This window comes from Phyllobates terribilis, unplaced genomic scaffold (assembly GCF_046119375.1).
Source record: "Phyllobates terribilis strain yellow unplaced genomic scaffold, ASM4611937v1 Scaffold_108__1_contigs__length_5656254, whole genome shotgun sequence".
NCBI classification, from domain to species: Eukaryota; Metazoa; Chordata; class Amphibia; order Anura; family Dendrobatidae; genus Phyllobates; species Phyllobates terribilis.
Genome location: NW_027362868.1, coordinates 1,070,676 through 1,089,115, shown reverse-complemented (window position 1 = coordinate 1,089,115; position 18,440 = coordinate 1,070,676). Strand labels below are relative to the sequence as shown.

At 45.1% G+C, this 18,440-nt stretch overlaps 14 non-coding genes across 14 annotated transcripts; all 14 read right to left on the bottom strand.

Moving 5' to 3' along the window:
- Positions 1-395: 395 nt before the first annotated feature.
- LOC141198957 (U2 spliceosomal RNA) lies at positions 396-586 on the bottom strand. Its single transcript, XR_012270721.1, has one exon. It is a non-coding gene; the product is annotated as a U2 spliceosomal RNA (small nuclear RNA).
- Positions 587-1,703: 1,117 nt separating this feature from the next.
- LOC141198956 (U2 spliceosomal RNA) lies at positions 1,704-1,894 on the bottom strand. The gene has a single exon (XR_012270720.1). It is a non-coding gene; the product is annotated as a U2 spliceosomal RNA (small nuclear RNA).
- Positions 1,895-3,012: 1,118 nt separating this feature from the next.
- LOC141198955 (U2 spliceosomal RNA) lies at positions 3,013-3,203 on the bottom strand. Its single transcript, XR_012270719.1, has one exon. It is a non-coding gene; the product is annotated as a U2 spliceosomal RNA (small nuclear RNA).
- A 1,120-nt stretch (positions 3,204-4,323) lies between these two features.
- On the bottom strand, positions 4,324-4,514 carry LOC141198954 (U2 spliceosomal RNA). The gene has a single exon (XR_012270718.1). It is a non-coding gene; the product is annotated as a U2 spliceosomal RNA (small nuclear RNA).
- Positions 4,515-5,636: 1,122 nt separating this feature from the next.
- LOC141198953 (U2 spliceosomal RNA) lies at positions 5,637-5,827 on the bottom strand. The gene has a single exon (XR_012270717.1). It is a non-coding gene; the product is annotated as a U2 spliceosomal RNA (small nuclear RNA).
- Positions 5,828-6,949: 1,122 nt separating this feature from the next.
- LOC141198952 (U2 spliceosomal RNA) lies at positions 6,950-7,140 on the bottom strand. Its single transcript, XR_012270716.1, has one exon. It is a non-coding gene; the product is annotated as a U2 spliceosomal RNA (small nuclear RNA).
- A 1,124-nt stretch (positions 7,141-8,264) lies between these two features.
- LOC141198951 (U2 spliceosomal RNA) lies at positions 8,265-8,455 on the bottom strand. Its single transcript, XR_012270715.1, has one exon. It is a non-coding gene; the product is annotated as a U2 spliceosomal RNA (small nuclear RNA).
- Positions 8,456-9,578: 1,123 nt separating this feature from the next.
- Positions 9,579-9,769, bottom strand: LOC141198950 (U2 spliceosomal RNA). Its single transcript, XR_012270714.1, has one exon. It is a non-coding gene; the product is annotated as a U2 spliceosomal RNA (small nuclear RNA).
- Positions 9,770-10,890: 1,121 nt separating this feature from the next.
- On the bottom strand, positions 10,891-11,081 carry LOC141198949 (U2 spliceosomal RNA). Its single transcript, XR_012270713.1, has one exon. It is a non-coding gene; the product is annotated as a U2 spliceosomal RNA (small nuclear RNA).
- Positions 11,082-12,204: 1,123 nt separating this feature from the next.
- Positions 12,205-12,395, bottom strand: LOC141198948 (U2 spliceosomal RNA). The gene has a single exon (XR_012270712.1). It is a non-coding gene; the product is annotated as a U2 spliceosomal RNA (small nuclear RNA).
- Positions 12,396-13,517: 1,122 nt separating this feature from the next.
- Positions 13,518-13,708, bottom strand: LOC141198945 (U2 spliceosomal RNA). Its single transcript, XR_012270710.1, has one exon. It is a non-coding gene; the product is annotated as a U2 spliceosomal RNA (small nuclear RNA).
- A 1,123-nt stretch (positions 13,709-14,831) lies between these two features.
- Positions 14,832-15,022, bottom strand: LOC141198944 (U2 spliceosomal RNA). The gene has a single exon (XR_012270709.1). It is a non-coding gene; the product is annotated as a U2 spliceosomal RNA (small nuclear RNA).
- A 1,120-nt stretch (positions 15,023-16,142) lies between these two features.
- On the bottom strand, positions 16,143-16,333 carry LOC141200366 (U2 spliceosomal RNA). Its single transcript, XR_012272088.1, has one exon. It is a non-coding gene; the product is annotated as a U2 spliceosomal RNA (small nuclear RNA).
- A 1,124-nt stretch (positions 16,334-17,457) lies between these two features.
- Positions 17,458-17,648, bottom strand: LOC141198943 (U2 spliceosomal RNA). Its single transcript, XR_012270708.1, has one exon. It is a non-coding gene; the product is annotated as a U2 spliceosomal RNA (small nuclear RNA).
- Between the last annotated feature and the right edge of the window lie 792 nt (positions 17,649-18,440).

Below are 18,440 nucleotides of genomic sequence, written 5' to 3'. Positions count from 1 at the left end.
TGTTGATAACAAGGGCATTTGCTAAATAGATGGTGTGTGTGCAACAATATACTGAAAGGTCAATTATATTGTGCAGCTTATCTCACCACCTGTAGTTATTTAGGTGAAAGCTCCAAAATGCTTGCCTAATATGTCTGTTTATCCAAAAGGAAGTATAGAGGGAGAGCTAGATGGATAGCATTGCATTACATTACATTACATGGCAATGCAATGCACAGTTGCTGAAGTTGAACCAAAATGAGCTTGTCATCTGGCTTCTGCAACTTTTAACATGAAAAATCCAATGAGGAGAAGAAAAGCAAAGCCAAAGAGTCCATCCCAAAATCCGACAAACAAGCAAAATGAACAAAAAGCATTGAATTCAATTCTTTCTGATTTTAGAAACTGCATTAAAGAAGGGGTGCACCGGTCCTGGAGATACTGCAATACCAGGTCAATGCGTGGAGTGGACAGAGCAAGCTCTTTTTCCATCTCCCTGTTCTAAAAATCCATTTAATATATGGTCCCCAGATAGGGGACGTATCAGATATTAAACTGATAAGAACAGATACTACACTTGATCTTAGCCAAAAGGCCGAGAAGCGATAACCAGAATTGGTTTCCGACTACGGTGCCACCCAAGGATTCTGAAAAGTCCATTTGTGGAGATGGCCACCTGGACTCCCGTTAAGAAGACATGCTGTCAACCTCTAGATCCCTCACATGCCTGCACTTTTCGGCTTGCTGCTGCTGCAATCCACGCGTTTTAGATCTGCATAACTCCACCTCTTTTAGCACAGTACCCTCAACCCCCGGCTGTTCCCACCCGCCTCAACACCGTTGGAAGGGAGGAGAACCAATTAAGGCGGGGGGGGGGTGGAACGAGCAGCTGTCTACCCTTAGCAGGAGGGTTGCTGATTAATTACCTCTCCTGCTGCTGCTGCTGGCTGTCCAGCAGCAGACTGAAGGTGGCTGCTGCTGTGCGCAGGTATATAAAGGCTCAGAGCCTATTATGACACGCGCAGCCAGCGTTCCATTGCCACATTCCGTCTACTGCAGGCGGGATACCTGGATGGCTGAATGTCACTGAGAAGCTCACAGAGACCGCCATAAGCAACAGTTTAAAAGAATGCCACAGACTAATCAACCAAACTTTTTGGGTTGGTTTCTCTTTTATAGTCTGCAGGCATTAAATGAAAGAAGTCAGTGTTCCAGCAGAGGGAGACAACGTTTCAGAAAAGGCATTGTAGCAAACCAAAAAAGAAATTTTAAGCGCAGCAGAGTAACCAGCTCACATACCTGTTAGCTCAGGTGAGTTTAAAAGGCTGCTGTTGATAACAAGGGCATTTGCTAAATAGATGGTGTGTGTGCAACAATATACTGAAAGGTCAATTATATTGTGCAGCTTATCTCACCACCTGTAGTTATTTAGGTGAAAGCTCCAAAATGCTTGCCTAATATGTCTGTTTATCCAAAAGGAAGTATAGAGGGAGAGCTAGATAGATAGCATTGCATTACATTACATTACATGGCAATGCAATGCACAGTTGCTGAAGTTGAACCAAAATGAGCTTGTCATCTGGCTTCTGCAACTTTTAACATGAAAAATCCAATGAGGAGAAGAAAAGCAAAGCCAAAGAGTCCATCCCAAAATCCGACAAACAAGCAAAATGAACAAAAAGCATTGAATTCAATTCTTTCTGATTTTAGAAACTGCATTAAAGAAGGGGTGCACCGGTCCTGGAGATACTGCAATACCAGGTCAATGCGTGGAGTGGACAGAGCAAGCTCTTTTTCCATCTCCCTGTTCTAAAAATCCATTTAATATATGGTCCCCAGATAGGGGACGTATCAGATATTAAACTGATAAGAACAGATACTACACTTGATCTTAGCCAAAAGGCCGAGAAGCGATAACCAGAATTGGTTTCCGACTACGGTGCCACCCAAGGATTCTGAAAAGTCCATTTGTGGAGATGGCCACCTGGACTCCCGTTAAGAAGACATGCTGTCAACCTCTAGATCCCTCACATGCCTGCACTTTTCGGCTTGCTGCTGCTGCAATCCACTCGTTTTAGATCTGCATAACTCCACCTCTTTTAGCACAGTACCCTCAACCCCCGGCTGTTCCCACCCGCCTCAACACCGTTGGAAGGGAGGAGAACCAATTAAGGCGGGGGGGGTGGAACGAGCAGCTGTCTACCCTTAGCAGGAGGGTTGCTGATTAATTACCTCTCCTGCTGCTGCTGCTGCTGGCTGTCCAGCAGCAGACTGAAGGTGGCTGCTGCTGTGCGCAGGTATATAAAGGCTCAGAGCCTATTATGACACGCGCAGCCAGCGTTCCATTGCCACATTCCGTCTACTGCAGGCGGGATACCTGGATGGCTGAATGTCACTGAGAAGCTCACAGAGACCGCCATAAGCAACAGTTTCAAAGAATGCCACAGACTAATCAACCAAACTTTTTGGGTTGGTTTCTCTTTTATAGTCTGCAGGCATTAAATGAAAGAAGTCAGTGTTCCAGCAGAGGGAGACAACGTTTCAGAAAAGGCATTGTAGCAAACCAAAAAAGAAATTTTAAGCGCAGCAGAGTAACCAGCTCACATACCTGTTAGCTCAGGTGAGTTTAAAAGGCTGCTGTTGATAACAAGGGCATTTGCTAAATAGATGGTGTGTGTGCAACAATATACTGAAAGGTCAATTATATTGTGCAGCTTATCTCACCACCTGTAGTTATTTAGGTGAAAGCTCCAAAATGCTTGCCTAATATGTCTGTTTATCCAAAAGGAAGTATAGAGGGAGAGCTAGATAGATAGCATTGCATTACATTACATTACATGGCAATGCAATGCACAGTTGCTGAAGTTGAACCAAAATGAGCTTGTCATCTGGCTTCTGCAACTTTTAACATGAAAAATCCAATGAGGAGAAGAAAAGCAAAGCCAAAGAGTCCATCCCAAAATCCGACAAACAAGCAAAATGAACAAAAAGCATTGAATTCAATTCTTTCTGATTTTAGAAACTGCATTAAAGAAGGGGTGCACCGGTCCTGGAGATACTGCAATACCAGGTCAATGCGTGGAGTGGACAGAGCAAGCTCTTTTTCCATCTCCCTGTTCTAAAAATCCATTTAATATATGGTCCCCAGATAGGGGACGTATCAGATATTAAACTGATAAGAACAGATACTACACTTGATCTTAGCCAAAAGGCCGAGAAGCGATAACCAGAATTGGTTTCCGACTACGGTGCCACCCAAGGATTCTGAAAAGTCCATTTGTGGAGATGGCCACCTGGACTCCCGTTAAGAAGACATGCTGTCAACCTCTAGATCCCTCACATGCCTGCACTTTTCGGCTTGCTGCTGCTGCAATCCACGCGTTTTAGATCTGCATAACTCCACCTCTTTTAGCACAGTACCCTCAACCCCCGGCTGTTCCCACCCGCCTCAACACCGTTGGAAGGGAGGAGAACCAATTAAGGCGGGGGGGGGGTGGAACGAGCAGCTGTCTACCCTTAGCAGGAGGGTTGCTGATTAATTACCTCTCCTGCTGCTGCTGCTGCTGGCTGTCCAGCAGCAGACTGAAGGTGGCTGCTGCTGTGCGCAGGTATATAAAGGCTCAGAGCCTATTATGACACGCGCAGCCAGCGTTCCATTGCCACATTCCGTCTACTGCAGGCGGGATACCTGGATGGCTGAATGTCACTGAGAAGCTCACAGAGACCGCCATAAGCAACAGTTTAAAAGAATGCCACAGACTAATCAACCAAACTTTTTGGGTTGGTTTCTCTTTTATAGTCTGCAGGCATTAAATGAAAGAAGTCAGTGTTCCAGCAGAGGGAGACAACGTTTCAGAAAAGGCATTGTAGCAAACCAAAAAAGAAATTTTAAGCGCAGCAGAGTAACCAGCTCACATACCTGTTAGCTCAGGTGAGTTTAAAAGGCTGCTGTTGATAACAAGGGCATTTGCTAAATAGATGGTGTGTGTGCAACAATATACTGAAAGGTCAATTATATTGTGCAGCTTATCTCACCACCTGTAGTTATTTAGGTGAAAGCTCCAAAATGCTTGCCTAATATGTCTGTTTATCCAAAAGGAAGTATAGAGGGAGAGCTAGATAGATAGCATTGCATTACATTACATTACATGGCAATGCAATGCACAGTTGCTGAAGTTGAACCAAAATGAGCTTGTCATCTGGCTTCTGCAACTTTTAACATGAAAAATCCAATGAGGAGAAGAAAAGCAAAGCCAAAGAGTCCATCCCAAAATCCGACAAACAAGCAAAATGAACAAAAAGCATTGAATTCAATTCTTTCTGATTTTAGAAACTGCATTAAAGAAGGGGTGCACCGGTCCTGGAGATACTGCAATACCAGGTCAATGCGTGGAGTGGACAGAGCAAGCTCTTTTTCCATCTCCCTGTTCTAAAAATCCATTTAATATATGGTCCCCAGATAGGGGACGTATCAGATATTAAACTGATAAGAACAGATACTACACTTGATCTTAGCCAAAAGGCCGAGAAGCGATAACCAGAATTGGTTTCCGACTACGGTGCCACCCAAGGATTCTGAAAAGTCCATTTGTGGAGATGGCCACCTGGACTCCCGTTAAGAAGACATGTTGTCAACCTCTAGATCCCTCACATGCCTGCACTTTTCGGCTTGCTGCTGCTGCAATCCACGCGTTTTAGATCTGCATAACTCCACCTCTTTTAGCACAGTACCCTCAACCCCCGGCTGTTCCCACCCGCCTCAACACCGTTGGAAGGGAGGAGAACCAATTAAGGCGGGGGGGGGGGGTGGAACGAGCAGCTGTCTACCCTTAGCAGGAGGGTTGCTGATTAATTACCTCTCCTGCTGCTGCTGCTGCTGGCTGTCCAGCAGCAGACTGAAGGTGGCTGCTGCTGTGCGCAGGTATATAAAGGCTCAGAGCCTATTATGACACGCGCAGCCAGCGTTCCATTGCCACATTCCGTCTACTGCAGGCGGGATACCTGGATGGCTGAATGTCACTGAGAAGCTCACAGAGACCGCCATAAGCAACAGTTTAAAAGAATGCCACAGACTAATCAACCAAACTTTTTGGGTTGGTTTCTCTTTTATAGTCTGCAGGCATTAAATGAAAGAAGTCAGTGTTCCAGCAGAGGGAGACAACGTTTCAGAAAAGGCATTGTAGCAAACCAAAAAAGAAATTTTAAGCGCAGCAGAGTAACCAGCTCACATACCTGTTAGCTCAGGTGAGTTTAAAAGGCTGCTGTTGATAACAAGGGCATTTGCTAAATAGATGGTGTGTGTGCAACAATATACTGAAAGGTCAATTATATTGTGCAGCTTATCTCACCACCTGTAGTTATTTAGGTGAAAGCTCCAAAATGCTTGCCTAATATGTCTGTTTATCCAAAAGGAAGTATAGAGGGAGAGCTAGATAGATAGCATTGCATTACATTACATTACATGGCAATGCAATGCACAGTTGCTGAAGTTGAACCAAAATGAGCTTGTCATCTGGCTTCTGCAACTTTTAACATGAAAAATCCAATGAGGAGAAGAAAAGCAAAGCCAAAGAGTCCATCCCAAAATCCGACAAACAAGCAAAATGAACAAAAAGCATTGAATTCAATTCTTTCTGATTTTAGAAACTGCATTAAAGAAGGGGTGCACCGGTCCTGGAGATACTGCAATACCAGGTCAATGCGTGGAGTGGACAGAGCAAGCTCTTTTTCCATCTCCCTGTTCTAAAAATCCATTTAATATATGGTCCCCAGATAGGGGACGTATCAGATATTAAACTGATAAGAACAGATACTACACTTGATCTTAGCCAAAAGGCCGAGAAGCGATAACCAGAATTGGTTTCCGACTACGGTGCCACCCAAGGATTCTGAAAAGTCCATTTGTGGAGATGGCCACCTGGACTCCCGTTAAGAAGACATGCTGTCAACCTCTAGATCCCTCACATGCCTGCACTTTTCGGCTTGCTGCTGCTGCAATCCACGCGTTTTAGATCTGCATAACTCCACCTCTTTTAGCACAGTACCTTACCCTCAACCCCCGGCTGTTCCCACCCGCCTCAACACCGTTGGAAGGGAGGAGAACCAATTAAGGCGGGGGGGGGGTGGAACGAGCAGCTGTCTACCCTTAGCAGGAGGGTTGCTGATTAATTACCTCTCCTGCTGCTGCTGCTGGCTGTCCAGCAGCAGACTGAAGGTGGCTGCTGCTGTGCGCAGGTATATAAAGGCTCAGAGCCTATTATGACACGCGCAGCCAGCGTTCCATTGCCACATTCCGTCTACTGCAGGCGGGATACCTGGATGACTGAATGTCACTGAGAAGCTCACAGAGACCGCCATAAGCAACAGTTTAAAAGAATGCCACAGACTAATCAACCAAACTTTTTGGGTTGGTTTCTCTTTTATAGTCTGCAGGCATTAAATGAAAGAAGTCAGTGTTCCAGCAGAGGGAGACAACGTTTCAGAAAAGGCATTGTAGCAAACCAAAAAAGAAATTTTAAGCGCAGCAGAGTAACCAGCTCACATACCTGTTAGCTCAGGTGAGTTTAAAAGGCTGCTGTTGATAACAAGGGCATTTGCTAAATAGATGGTGTGTGTGCAACAATATACTGAAAGGTCAATTATATTGTGCAGCTTATCTCACCACCTGTAGTTATTTAGGTGAAAGCTCCAAAATGCTTGCCTAATATGTCTGTTTATCCAAAAGGAAGTATAGAGGGAGAGCTAGATAGATAGCATTGCATTACATTACATTACATTGCAATGCAATGCACAGTTGCTGAAGTTGAACCAAAATGAGCTTGTCATCTGGCTTCTGCAACTTTTAACATGAAAAATCCAATGAGGAGAAGAAAAGCAAAGCCAAAGAGTCCATCCCAAAATCCGACAAACAAGCAAAATGAACAAAAAGCATTGAATTCAATTCTTTCTGATTTTAGAAACTGCATTAAAGAAGGGGTGCACCGGTCCTGGAGATACTGCAATACCAGGTCAATGCGTGGAGTGGACAGAGCAAGCTCTTTTTCCATCTCCCTGTTCTAAAAATCCATTTAATATATGGTCCCCAGATAGGGGACGTATCAGATATTAAACTGATAAGAACAGATACTACACTTGATCTTAGCCAAAAGGCCGAGAAGCGATAACCAGAATTGGTTTCCGACTACGGTGCCACCCAAGGATTCTGAAAAGTCCATTTGTGGAGATGGCCACCTGGACTCCCGTTAAGAAGACATGCTGTCAACCTCTAGATCCCTCACATGCCTGCACTTTTCGGCTTGCTGCTGCTGCAATCCACGCGTTTTAGATCTGCATAACTCCACCTCTTTTAGCACAGTACCTTACCCTCAACCCCCGGCTGTTCCCACCCGCCTCAACACCGTTGGAAGGGAGGAGAACCAATTAAGGTGGGGGGGGGTGGAACGAGCAGCTGTCTACCCTTAGCAGGAGGGTTGCTGATTAATTACCTCTCCTGCTGCTGCTGCTGCTGGCTGTCCAGCAGCAGACTGAAGGTGGCTGCTGCTGTGCGCAGGTATATAAAGGCTCAGAGCCTATTATGACACGCGCAGCCAGCGTTCCATTGCCACATTCCGTCTACTGCAGGCGGGATACCTGGATGGCTGAATGTCACTGAGAAGCTCACAGAGACCGCCATAAGCAACAGTTTAAAAGAATGCCACAGACTAATCAACCAAACTTTTTGGGTTGGTTTCTCTTTTATAGTCTGCAGGCATTAAATGAAAGAAGTCAGTGTTCCAGCAGAGGGAGACAACGTTTCAGAAAAGGCATTGTAGCAAACCAAAAAAGAAATTTTAAGCGCAGCAGAGTAACCAGCTCACATACCTGTTAGCTCAGGTGAGTTTAAAAGGCTGCTGTTGATAACAAGGGCATTTGCTAAATAGATGGTGTGTGTGCAACAATATACTGAAAGGTCAATTATATTGTGCAGCTTATCTCACCACCTGTAGTTATTTAGGTGAAAGCTCCAAAATGCTTGCCTAATATGTCTGTTTATCCAAAAGGAAGTATAGAGGGAGAGCTAGATAGATAGCATTGCATTACATTACATTACATGGCAATGCAATGCACAGTTGCTGAAGTTGAACCAAAATGAGCTTGTCATCTGGCTTCTGCAACTTTTAACATGAAAAATCCAATGAGGAGAAGAAAAGCAAAGCCAAAGAGTCCATCCCAAAATCCGACAAACAAGCAAAATGAACAAAAAGCATTGAATTCAATTCTTTCTGATTTTAGAAACTGCATTAAAGAAGGGGTGCACCGGTCCTGGAGATACTGCAATACCAGGTCAATGCGTGGAGTGGACAGAGCAAGCTCTTTTTCCATCTCCCTGTTCTAAAAATCCATTTAATATATGGTCCCCAGATAGGGGACGTATCAGATATTAAACTGATAAGAACAGATACTACACTTGATCTTAGCCAAAAGGCCGAGAAGCGATAACCAGAATTGGTTTCCGACTACGGTGCCACCCAAGGATTCTGAAAAGTCCATTTGTGGAGATGGCCACCTGGACTCCCGTTAAGAAGACATGCTGTCAACCTCTAGATCCCTCACATGCCTGCACTTTTCGGCTTGCTGCTGCTGCAATCCACGCGTTTTAGATCTGCATAACTCCACCTCTTTTAGCACAGTACCCTCAACCCCCGGCTGTTCCCACCCGCCTCAACACCGTTGGAAGGGAGGAGAACCAATTAAGGCGGGGGGGGGGGGGTGGAACGAGCAGCTGTCTACCCTTAGCAGGAGGGTTGCTGATTAATTACCTCTCCTGCTGCTGCTGCTGCTGGCTGTCCAGCAGCAGACTGAAGGTGGCTGCTGCTGTGCGCAGGTATATAAAGGCTCAGAGCCTATTATGACACGCGCAGCCAGCGTTCCATTGCCACATTCCGTCTACTGCAGGCGGGATACCTGGATGGCTGAATGTCACTGAGAAGCTCACAGAGACCGCCATAAGCAACAGTTTAAAAGAATGCCACAGACTAATCAACCAAACTTTTTGGGTTGGTTTCTCTTTTATAGTCTGCAGGCATTAAATGAAAGAAGTCAGTGTTCCAGCAGAGGGAGACAACGTTTCAGAAAAGGCATTGTAGCAAACCAAAAAAGAAATTTTAAGCGCAGCAGAGTAACCAGCTCACATACCTGTTAGCTCAGGTGAGTTTAAAAGGCTGCTGTTGATAACAAGGGCATTTGCTAAATAGATGGTGTGTGTCCAACAATATACTGAAAGGTCAATTATATTGTGCAGCTTATCTCACCACCTGTAGTTATTTAGGTGAAAGCTCCAAAATGCTTGCCTAATATGTCTGTTTATCCAAAAGGAAGTATAGAGGGAGAGCTAGATAGATAGCATTGCATTACATTACATTACATGGCAATGCAATGCACAGTTGCTGAAGTTGAACCAAAATGAGCTTGTCATCTGGCTTCTGCAACTTTTAACATGAAAAATCCAATGAGGAGAAGAAAAGCAAAGCCAAAGAGTCCATCCCAAAATCCGACAAACAAGCAAAATGAACAAAAAGCATTGAATTCAATTCTTTCTGACTTTAGAAACTGCATTAAAGAAGGGGTGCACCGGTCCTGGAGATACTGCAATACCAGGTCAATGCGTGGAGTGGACAGAGCAAGCTCTTTTTCCATCTCCCTGTTCTAAAAATCCATTTAATATATGGTCCCCAGATAGGGGACGTATCAGATATTAAACTGATAAGAACAGATACTACACTTGATCTTAGCCAAAAGGCCGAGAAGCGATAACCAGAATTGGTTTCCGACTACGGTGCCACCCAAGGATTCTGAAAAGTCCATTTGTGGAGATGGCCACCTGGACTCCCGTTAAGAAGACATGCTGTCAACCTCTAGATCCCTCACATGCCTGCACTTTTCGGCTTGCTGCTGCTGCAATCCACGCGTTTTAGATCTGCATAACTCCACCTCTTTTAGCACAGTACCCTCAACCCCCGGCTGTTCCCACCCGCCTCAACACCGTTGGAAGGGAGGAGAACCAATTAAGGCGGGGGGGGGGGTGGAACGAGCAGCTGTCTACCCTTAGCAGGAGGGTTGCTGATTAATTACCTCTCCTGCTGCTGCTGCTGCTGGCTGTCCAGCAGCAGACTGAAGGTGGCTGCTGCTGTGCGCAGGTATATAAAGGCTCAGAGCCTATTATGACACGCGCAGCCAGCGTTCCATTGCCACATTCCGTCTACTGCAGGCGGGATACCTGGATGGCTGAATGTCACTGAGAAGCTCACAGAGACCGCCATAAGCAACAGTTTAAAAGAATGCCACAGACTAATCAACCAAACTTTTTGGGTTGGTTTCTCTTTTATAGTCTGCAGGCATTAAATGAAAGAAGTCAGTGTTCCAGCAGAGGGAGACAACGTTTCAGAAATGGCATTGTAGCAAACCAAAAAAGAAATTTTAAGCGCATCAGAGTAACCAGCTCACATACCTGTTAGCTCAGGTGAGTTTAAAAGGCTGCTGTTGATAACAAGGGCATTTGCTAAATAGATGGTGTGTGTGCAACAATATACTGAAAGGTCAATTATATTGTGCAGCTTATCTCACCACCTGTAGTTATTTAGGTGAAAGCTCCAAAATGCTTGCCTAATATGTCTGTTTATCCAAAAGGAAGTATAGAGGGAGAGCTAGATAGATAGCATTGCATTACATTACATTACATGGCAATGCAATGCACAGTTGCTGAAGTTGAACCAAAATGAGCTTGTCATCTGGCTTCTGCAACTTTTAACATGAAAAATCCAATGAGGAGAAGAAAAGCAAAGCCAAAGAGTCCATCCCAAAATCCGACAAACAAGCAAAATGAACAAAAAGCATTGAATTCAATTCTTTCTGATTTTAGAAACTGCATTAAAGAAGGGGTGCACCGGTCCTGGAGATACTGCAATACCAGGTCAATGCGTGGAGTGGACAGAGCAAGCTCTTTTTCCATCTCCCTGTTCTAAAAATCCATTTAATATATGGTCCCCAGATAGGGGACGTATCAGATATTAAACTGATAAGAACAGATACTACACTTGATCTTAGCCAAAAGGCCGAGAAGCGATAACCAGAATTGGTTTCCGACTACGGTGCCACCCAAGGATTCTGAAAAGTCCATTTGTGGAGATGGCCACCTGGACTCCCGTTAAGAAGACATGCTGTCAACCTCTAGATCCCTCACATGCCTGCACTTTTCGGCTTGCTGCTGCTGCAATCCACGCGTTTTAGATCTGCATAACTCCACCTCTTTTAGCACAGTACCCTCAACCCCCGGCTGTTCCCACCCGCCTCAACACCGTTGGAAGGGAGGAGAACCAATTAAGGCGGGGGGGGGGGGGTGGAACGAGCAGCTGTCTACCCTTAGCAGGAGGGTTGCTGATTAATTACCTCTCCTGCTGCTGCTGCTGCTGGCTGTCCAGCAGCAGACTGAAGGTGGCTGCTGCTGTGCGCAGGTATATAAAGGCTCAGAGCCTATTATGACACGCGCAGCCAGCGTTCCATTGCCACATTCCGTCTACTGCAGGCGGGATACCTGGATGGCTGAATGTCACTGAGAAGCTCACAGAGACCGCCATAAGCAACAGTTTAAAAGAATGCCACAGACTAATCAACCAAACTTTTTGGGTTGGTTTCTCTTTTATAGTCTGCAGGCATTAAATGAAAGAAGTCAGTGTTCCAGCAGAGGGAGACAACGTTTCAGAAAAGGCATTGTAGCAAACCAAAAAAGAAATTTTAAGCGCAGCAGAGTAACCAGCTCACATACCTGTTAGCTCAGGTGAGTTTAAAAGGCTGCTGTTGATAACAAGGGCATTTGCTAAATAGATGGTGTGTGTCCAACAATATACTGAAAGGTCAATTATATTGTGCAGCTTATCTCACCACCTGTAGTTATTTAGGTGAAAGCTCCAAAATGCTTGCCTAATATGTCTGTTTATCCAAAAGGAAGTATAGAGGGAGAGCTAGATAGATAGCATTGCATTACATTACATTACATGGCAATGCAATGCACAGTTGCTGAAGTTGAACCAAAATGAGCTTGTCATCTGGCTTCTGCAACTTTTAACATGAAAAATCCAATGAGGAGAAGAAAAGCAAAGCCAAAGAGTCCATCCCAAAATCCGACAAACAAGCAAAATGAACAAAAAGCATTGAATTCAATTCTTTCTGACTTTAGAAACTGCATTAAAGAAGGGGTGCACCGGTCCTGGAGATACTGCAATACCAGGTCAATGCGTGGAGTGGACAGAGCAAGCTCTTTTTCCATCTCCCTGTTCTAAAAATCCATTTAATATATGGTCCCCAGATAGGGGACGTATCAGATATTAAACTGATAAGAACAGATACTACACTTGATCTTAGCCAAAAGGCCGAGAAGCGATAACCAGAATTGGTTTCCGACTACGGTGCCACCCAAGGATTCTGAAAAGTCCATTTGTGGAGATGGCCACCTGGACTCCCGTTAAGAAGACATGCTGTCAACCTCTAGATCCCTCACATGCCTGCACTTTTCGGCTTGCTGCTGCTGCAATCCACGCGTTTTAGATCTGCATAACTCCACCTCTTTTAGCACAGTACCCTCAACCCCCGGCTGTTCCCACCCGCCTCAACACCGTTGGAAGGGAGGAGAACCAATTAAGGCGGGGGGGGGGGGTGGAACGAGCAGCTGTCTACCCTTAGCAGGAGGGTTGCTGATTAATTACCTCTCCTGCTGCTGCTGCTGCTGGCTGTCCAGCAGCAGACTGAAGGTGGCTGCTGCTGTGCGCAGGTATATAAAGGCTCAGAGCCTATTATGACACGCGCAGCCAGCGTTCCATTGCCACATTCCGTCTACTGCAGGCGGGATACCTGGATGGCTGAATGTCACTGAGAAGCTCACAGAGACCGCCATAAGCAACAGTTTAAAAGAATGCCACAGACTAATCAACCAAACTTTTTGGGTTGGTTTCTCTTTTATAGTCTGCAGGCATTAAATGAAAGAAGTCAGTGTTCCAGCAGAGGGAGACAACGTTTCAGAAAAGGCATTGTAGCAAACCAAAAAAGAAATTTTAAGCGCATCAGAGTAACCAGCTCACATACCTGTTAGCTCAGGTGAGTTTAAAAGGCTGCTGTTGATAACAAGGGCATTTGCTAAATAGATGGTGTGTGTGCAACAATATACTGAAAGGTCAATTATATTGTGCAGCTTATCTCACCACCTGTAGTTATTTAGGTGAAAGCTCCAAAATGCTTGCCTAATATGTCTGTTTATCCAAAAGGAAGTATAGAGGGAGAGCTAGATAGATAGCATTGCATTACATTACATTACATGGCAATGCAATGCACAGTTGCTGAAGTTGAACCAAAATGAGCTTGTCATCTGGCTTCTGCAACTTTTAACATGAAAAATCCAATGAGGAGAAGAAAAGCAAAGCCAAAGAGTCCATCCCAAAATCCGACAAACAAGCAAAATGAACAAAAAGCATTGAATTCAATTCTTTCTGATTTTAGAAACTGCATTAAAGAAGGGGTGCACCGGTCCTGGAGATACTGCAATACCAGGTCAATGCGTGGAGTGGACAGAGCAAGCTCTTTTTCCATCTCCCTGTTCTAAAAATCCATTTAATATATGGTCCCCAGATAGGGGACGTATCAGATATTAAACTGATAAGAACAGATACTACACTTGATCTTAGCCAAAAGGCCGAGAAGCGATAACCAGAATTGGTTTCCGACTACGGTGCCACCCAAGGATTCTGAAAAGTCCATTTGTGGAGATGGCCACCTGGACTCCCGTTAAGAAGACATGCTGTCAACCTCTAGATCCCTCACATGCCTGCACTTTTCGGCTTGCTGCTGCTGCAATCCACGCGTTTTAGATCTGCATAACTCCACCTCTTTTAGCACAGTACCCTCAACCCCCGGCTGTTCCCACCCGCCTCAACACCGTTGGAAGGGAGGAGAACCAATTAAGGCGGGGGGGGGGGGGTGGAACGAGCAGCTGTCTACCCTTAGCAGGAGGGTTGCTGATTAATTACCTCTCCTGCTGCTGCTGCTGCTGGCTGTCCAGCAGCAGACTGAAGGTGGCTGCTGCTGTGCGCAGGTATATAAAGGCTCAGAGCCTATTATGACACGCGCAGCCAGCGTTCCATTGCCACATTCCGTCTACTGCAGGCGGGATACCTGGATGGCTGAATGTCACTGAGAAGCTCACAGAGACCGCCATAAGCAACAGTTTAAAAGAATGCCACAGACTAATCAACCAAACTTTTTCGGTTGGTTTCTCTTTTATAATCTGCAGGCATTAAATGAAAGAAGTCAGTGTTCCAGCAGAGGGAGACAACGTTTCAGAAAAGGCATTGTAGCAAACCAAAAAAGAAATTTTAAGCGCAGCAGAGTAACCAGCTCACATACCTGTTAGCTCAGGTGAGTTTAAAAGGCTGCTGTTGATAACAAGGGCATTTGCTAAATAGATGGTGTGTGTGCAACAATATACTGAAAGGTCAATTATATTGTGCAGCTTATCTCACCACCTGTAGTTATTTAGGTGAAAGCTCCAAAATGCTTGCCTAATATGTCTGTTTATCCAAAAGGAAGTATAGAGGGAGAGCTAGATAGATAGCATTGCATTACATTACATTACATGGCAATGCAATGCACAGTTGCTGAAGTTGAACCAAAATGAGCTTGTCATCTGGCTTCTGCAACTTTTAACATGAAAAATCCAATGAGGAGAAGAAAAGCAAAGCCAAAGAGTCCATCCCAAAATCCGACAAACAAGCAAAATGAACAAAAAGCATTGAATTAAATTCTTTCTGATTTTAGAAACTGCATTAAAGAAGGGGTGCACCGGTCCTGGAGATACTGCAATACCAGGTCAATGCGTGGAGTGGACAGAGCAAGCTCTTTTTCCATCTCCCTGTTCTAAAAATCCATTTAATATATGGTCCCCAGATAGGGGACGTATCAGATATTAAACTGATAAGAACAGATACTACACTTGATCTTAGCCAAAAGGCCGAGAAGCGATAACCAGAATTGGTTTCCGACTACGGTGCCACCCAAGGATTCTGAAAAGTCCATTTGTGGAGATGGCCACCTGGACTCCCGTTAAGAAGACATGCTGTCAACCTCTAGATCCCTCACATGCCTGCACTTTTCGGCTTGCTGCTGCTGCAATCCACGCGTTTTAGATCTGCATAACTCCACCTCTTTTAGCACAGTACCCTCAACCCCCGGCTGTTCCCACCCGCCTCAACACCGTTGGAAGGGAGGAGAACCAATTAAGGCGGGGGGGGGGTGGAACGAGCAGCTGTCTACCCTTAGCAGGAGGGTTGCTGATTAATTACCTCTCCTGCTGCTGCTGCTGCTGGCTGTCCAGCAGCAGACTGAAGGTGGCTGCTGCTGTGCGCAGGTATATAAAGGCTCAGAGCCTATTATGACACGCGCAGCCAGCGTTCCATTGCCACATTCCGTCTACTGCAGGCGGGATACCTGGATGGCTGAATGTCACTGAGAAGCTCACAGAGACCGCCATAAGCAACAGTTTAAAAGAATGCCACAGACTAATCAACCAAACTTTTTGGGTTGGTTTCTCTTTTATAGTCTGCAGGCATTAAATGAAAGAAGTCAGTGTTCCAGCAGAGGGAGACAACGTTTCAGAAAAGGCATTGTAGCAAACCAAAAAAGAAATTTTAAGCGCAGCAGAGTAACCAGCTCACATACCTGTTAGCTCAGGTGAGTTTAAAAGGCTGCTGTTGATAACAAGGGCATTTGCTAAATAGATGGTGTGTGTGCAACAATATACTGAAAGGTCAATTATATTGTGCAGCTTATCTCACCACCTGTAGTTATTTAGGTGAAAGCTCCAAAATGCTTGCCTAATATGTCTGTTTATCCAAAAGGAAGTATAGAGGGAGAGCTAGATAGATAGCATTGCATTACATTACATTACATGGCAATGCAATGCACAGTTGCTGAAGTTGAACCAAAATGAGCTTGTCATCTGGCTTCTGCAACTTTTAACATGAAAAATCCAATGAGGAGAAGAAAAGCAAAGCCAAAGAGTCCATCCCAAAATCCGACAAACAAGCAAAATGAACAAAAAGCATTGAATTCAATTCTTTCTGATTTTAGAAACTGCATTAAAGAAGGGGTGCACCGGTCCTGGAGATACTGCAATACCAGGTCAATGCGTGGAGTGGACAGAGCAAGCTCTTTTTCCATCTCCCTGTTCTAAAAATCTCTTTAATATATGGTCCCCAGATAGGGGACGTATCAGATATTAAACTGATAAGAACAGATACTACACTTGATCTTAGCCAAAAGGCCGAGAAGCGATAACCAGAATTGGTTTCCGACTACGGTGCCACCCAAGGATTCTGAAAAGTCCATTTGTGGAGATGGCCACCTGGACTCCCGTTAAGAAGACATGCTGTCAACCTCTAGATCCCTCACATGCCTGCACTTTTCGGCTTGCTGCTGCTGCAATCCACGCGTTTTAGATCTGCATAACTCCACCTCTTTTAGCACAGTACCCTCAACCCCCGGCTGTTCCCACCCGCCTCAACACCGTTGGAAGGGAGGAGAACCAATTAAGGCGGCGGGGGGGGGAGTGGAACGAGCAGCTGTCTACCCTTAGCAGGAGGGTTGCTGATTAATTACCTCTCCTGCTGCTGCTGCTGCTGGCTGTCCAGCAGCAGACTGAAGGTGGCTGCTGCTGTGCGCAGGTATATAAAGGCTCAGAGCCTATTATGACACGCGCAGCCAGCGTTCCATTGCCACATTCCGTCTACTGCAGGCGGGATACCTGGATGGCTGAATGTCACTGAGAAGCTCACAGAGACCGCCATAAGCAACAGTTTAAAAGAATGCCACAGACTAATCAACCAATCTTTTTGGGTTGGTTTCTCTTTTATAGTCTGCAGGCATTAAATGAAAGAAGTCAGTGTTCCAGCAGAGGGAGACAACGTTTCAGAAAAGGCATTGTAGCAAACCAAAAAAGAAATTTTAAGCGCAGCAGAGTAACCAGCTCACATACCTGTTAGCTCAGGTGAGTTTAAAAGGCTGCTGTTGATAACAAGGGCATTTGCTAAATAGATGGTGTGTGTGCAACAATATACTGAAAGGTCAATTATATTGTGCAGCTTATCTCACCACCTGTAGTTATTTAGGTGAAAGCTCCAAAATGCTTGCCTAATATGTCTGTTTATCCAAAAGGAAGTATAGAGGGAGAGCTAGATAGATAGCATTGCATTACATTACATTACATGGCAATGCAATGCACAGTTGCTGAAGTTGAACCAAAATGAGCTTGTCATCTGGCTTCTGCAACTTTTAACATGAAAAATCCAATGAGGAGAAGAAAAGCAAAGCCAAAGAGTCCATCCCAAAATCCGACAAACAAGCAAAATGAACAAAAAGCATTGAATTCAATTCTTTCTGATTTTAGAAACTGCATTAAAGAAGGGGTGCACCGGTCCTGGAGATACTGCAATACCAGGTCAATGCGTGGAGTGGACAGAGCAAGCTCTTTTTCCATCTCCCTGTTCTAAAAATCCATTTAATATATGGTCCCCAGATAGGGGACGTATCAGATATTAAACTGATAAGAACAGATACTACACTTGATCTTAGCCAAAAGGCCGAGAAGCGATAACCAGAATTGGTTTCTGACTACGGTGCCACCCAAGGATTCTGAAAAGTCCATTTGTGGAGATGGCCACCTGGACTCCCGTTAAGAAGACATGCTGTCAACCTCTAGATCCCTCACATGACTGCACTTTTCGGCTTGCTGCTGCTGCAATCCACGCGTTTTAGATCTGCATAACTCCACCTCTTTTAGCACAGTACCCTCAACCCCCGGCTGTTCCCACCCGCCTCAACACCGTTGGAAGGGAGGAGAACCAATTAAGGCGGGGGGGGGGGTGGAACGAGCAGCTGTCTACCCTTAGCAGGAGGGTTGCTGATTAATTACCTCTCCTGCTGCTGCTGCTGCTGGCTGTCCAGCAGCAGACTGAAGGTGGCTGCTGCTGTGCGCAGGTATATAAAGGCTCAGAGCCTATTATGACACGCGCAGCCAGCGTTCCATTGCCACATTCCGTCTACTGCAGGCGGGATACCTGGATGGCTGAATGTCACTGAGAAGCTCACAGAGACCGCCATAAGCAACAGTTTAAAAGAATGCCACAGACTAATCAACCAAACTTTTTGGGTTGGTTTCTCTTTTATAGTCTGCAGGCATTAAATGAAAGAAGTCAGTGTTCCAGCAGAGGGAGACAACGTTTCAGAAAAGGCATTGTAACAAACCAAGAAAGAAATTTTAAGCGCAGCAGAGTAACCAGCTCACATACCTGTTAGCTCAGGTGAGTTTAAAAGGCTGCTGTTGATAACAAGGGCATTTGCTAAATAGATGGTGTGTGTCCAACAATATACTGAAAGGTCAATTA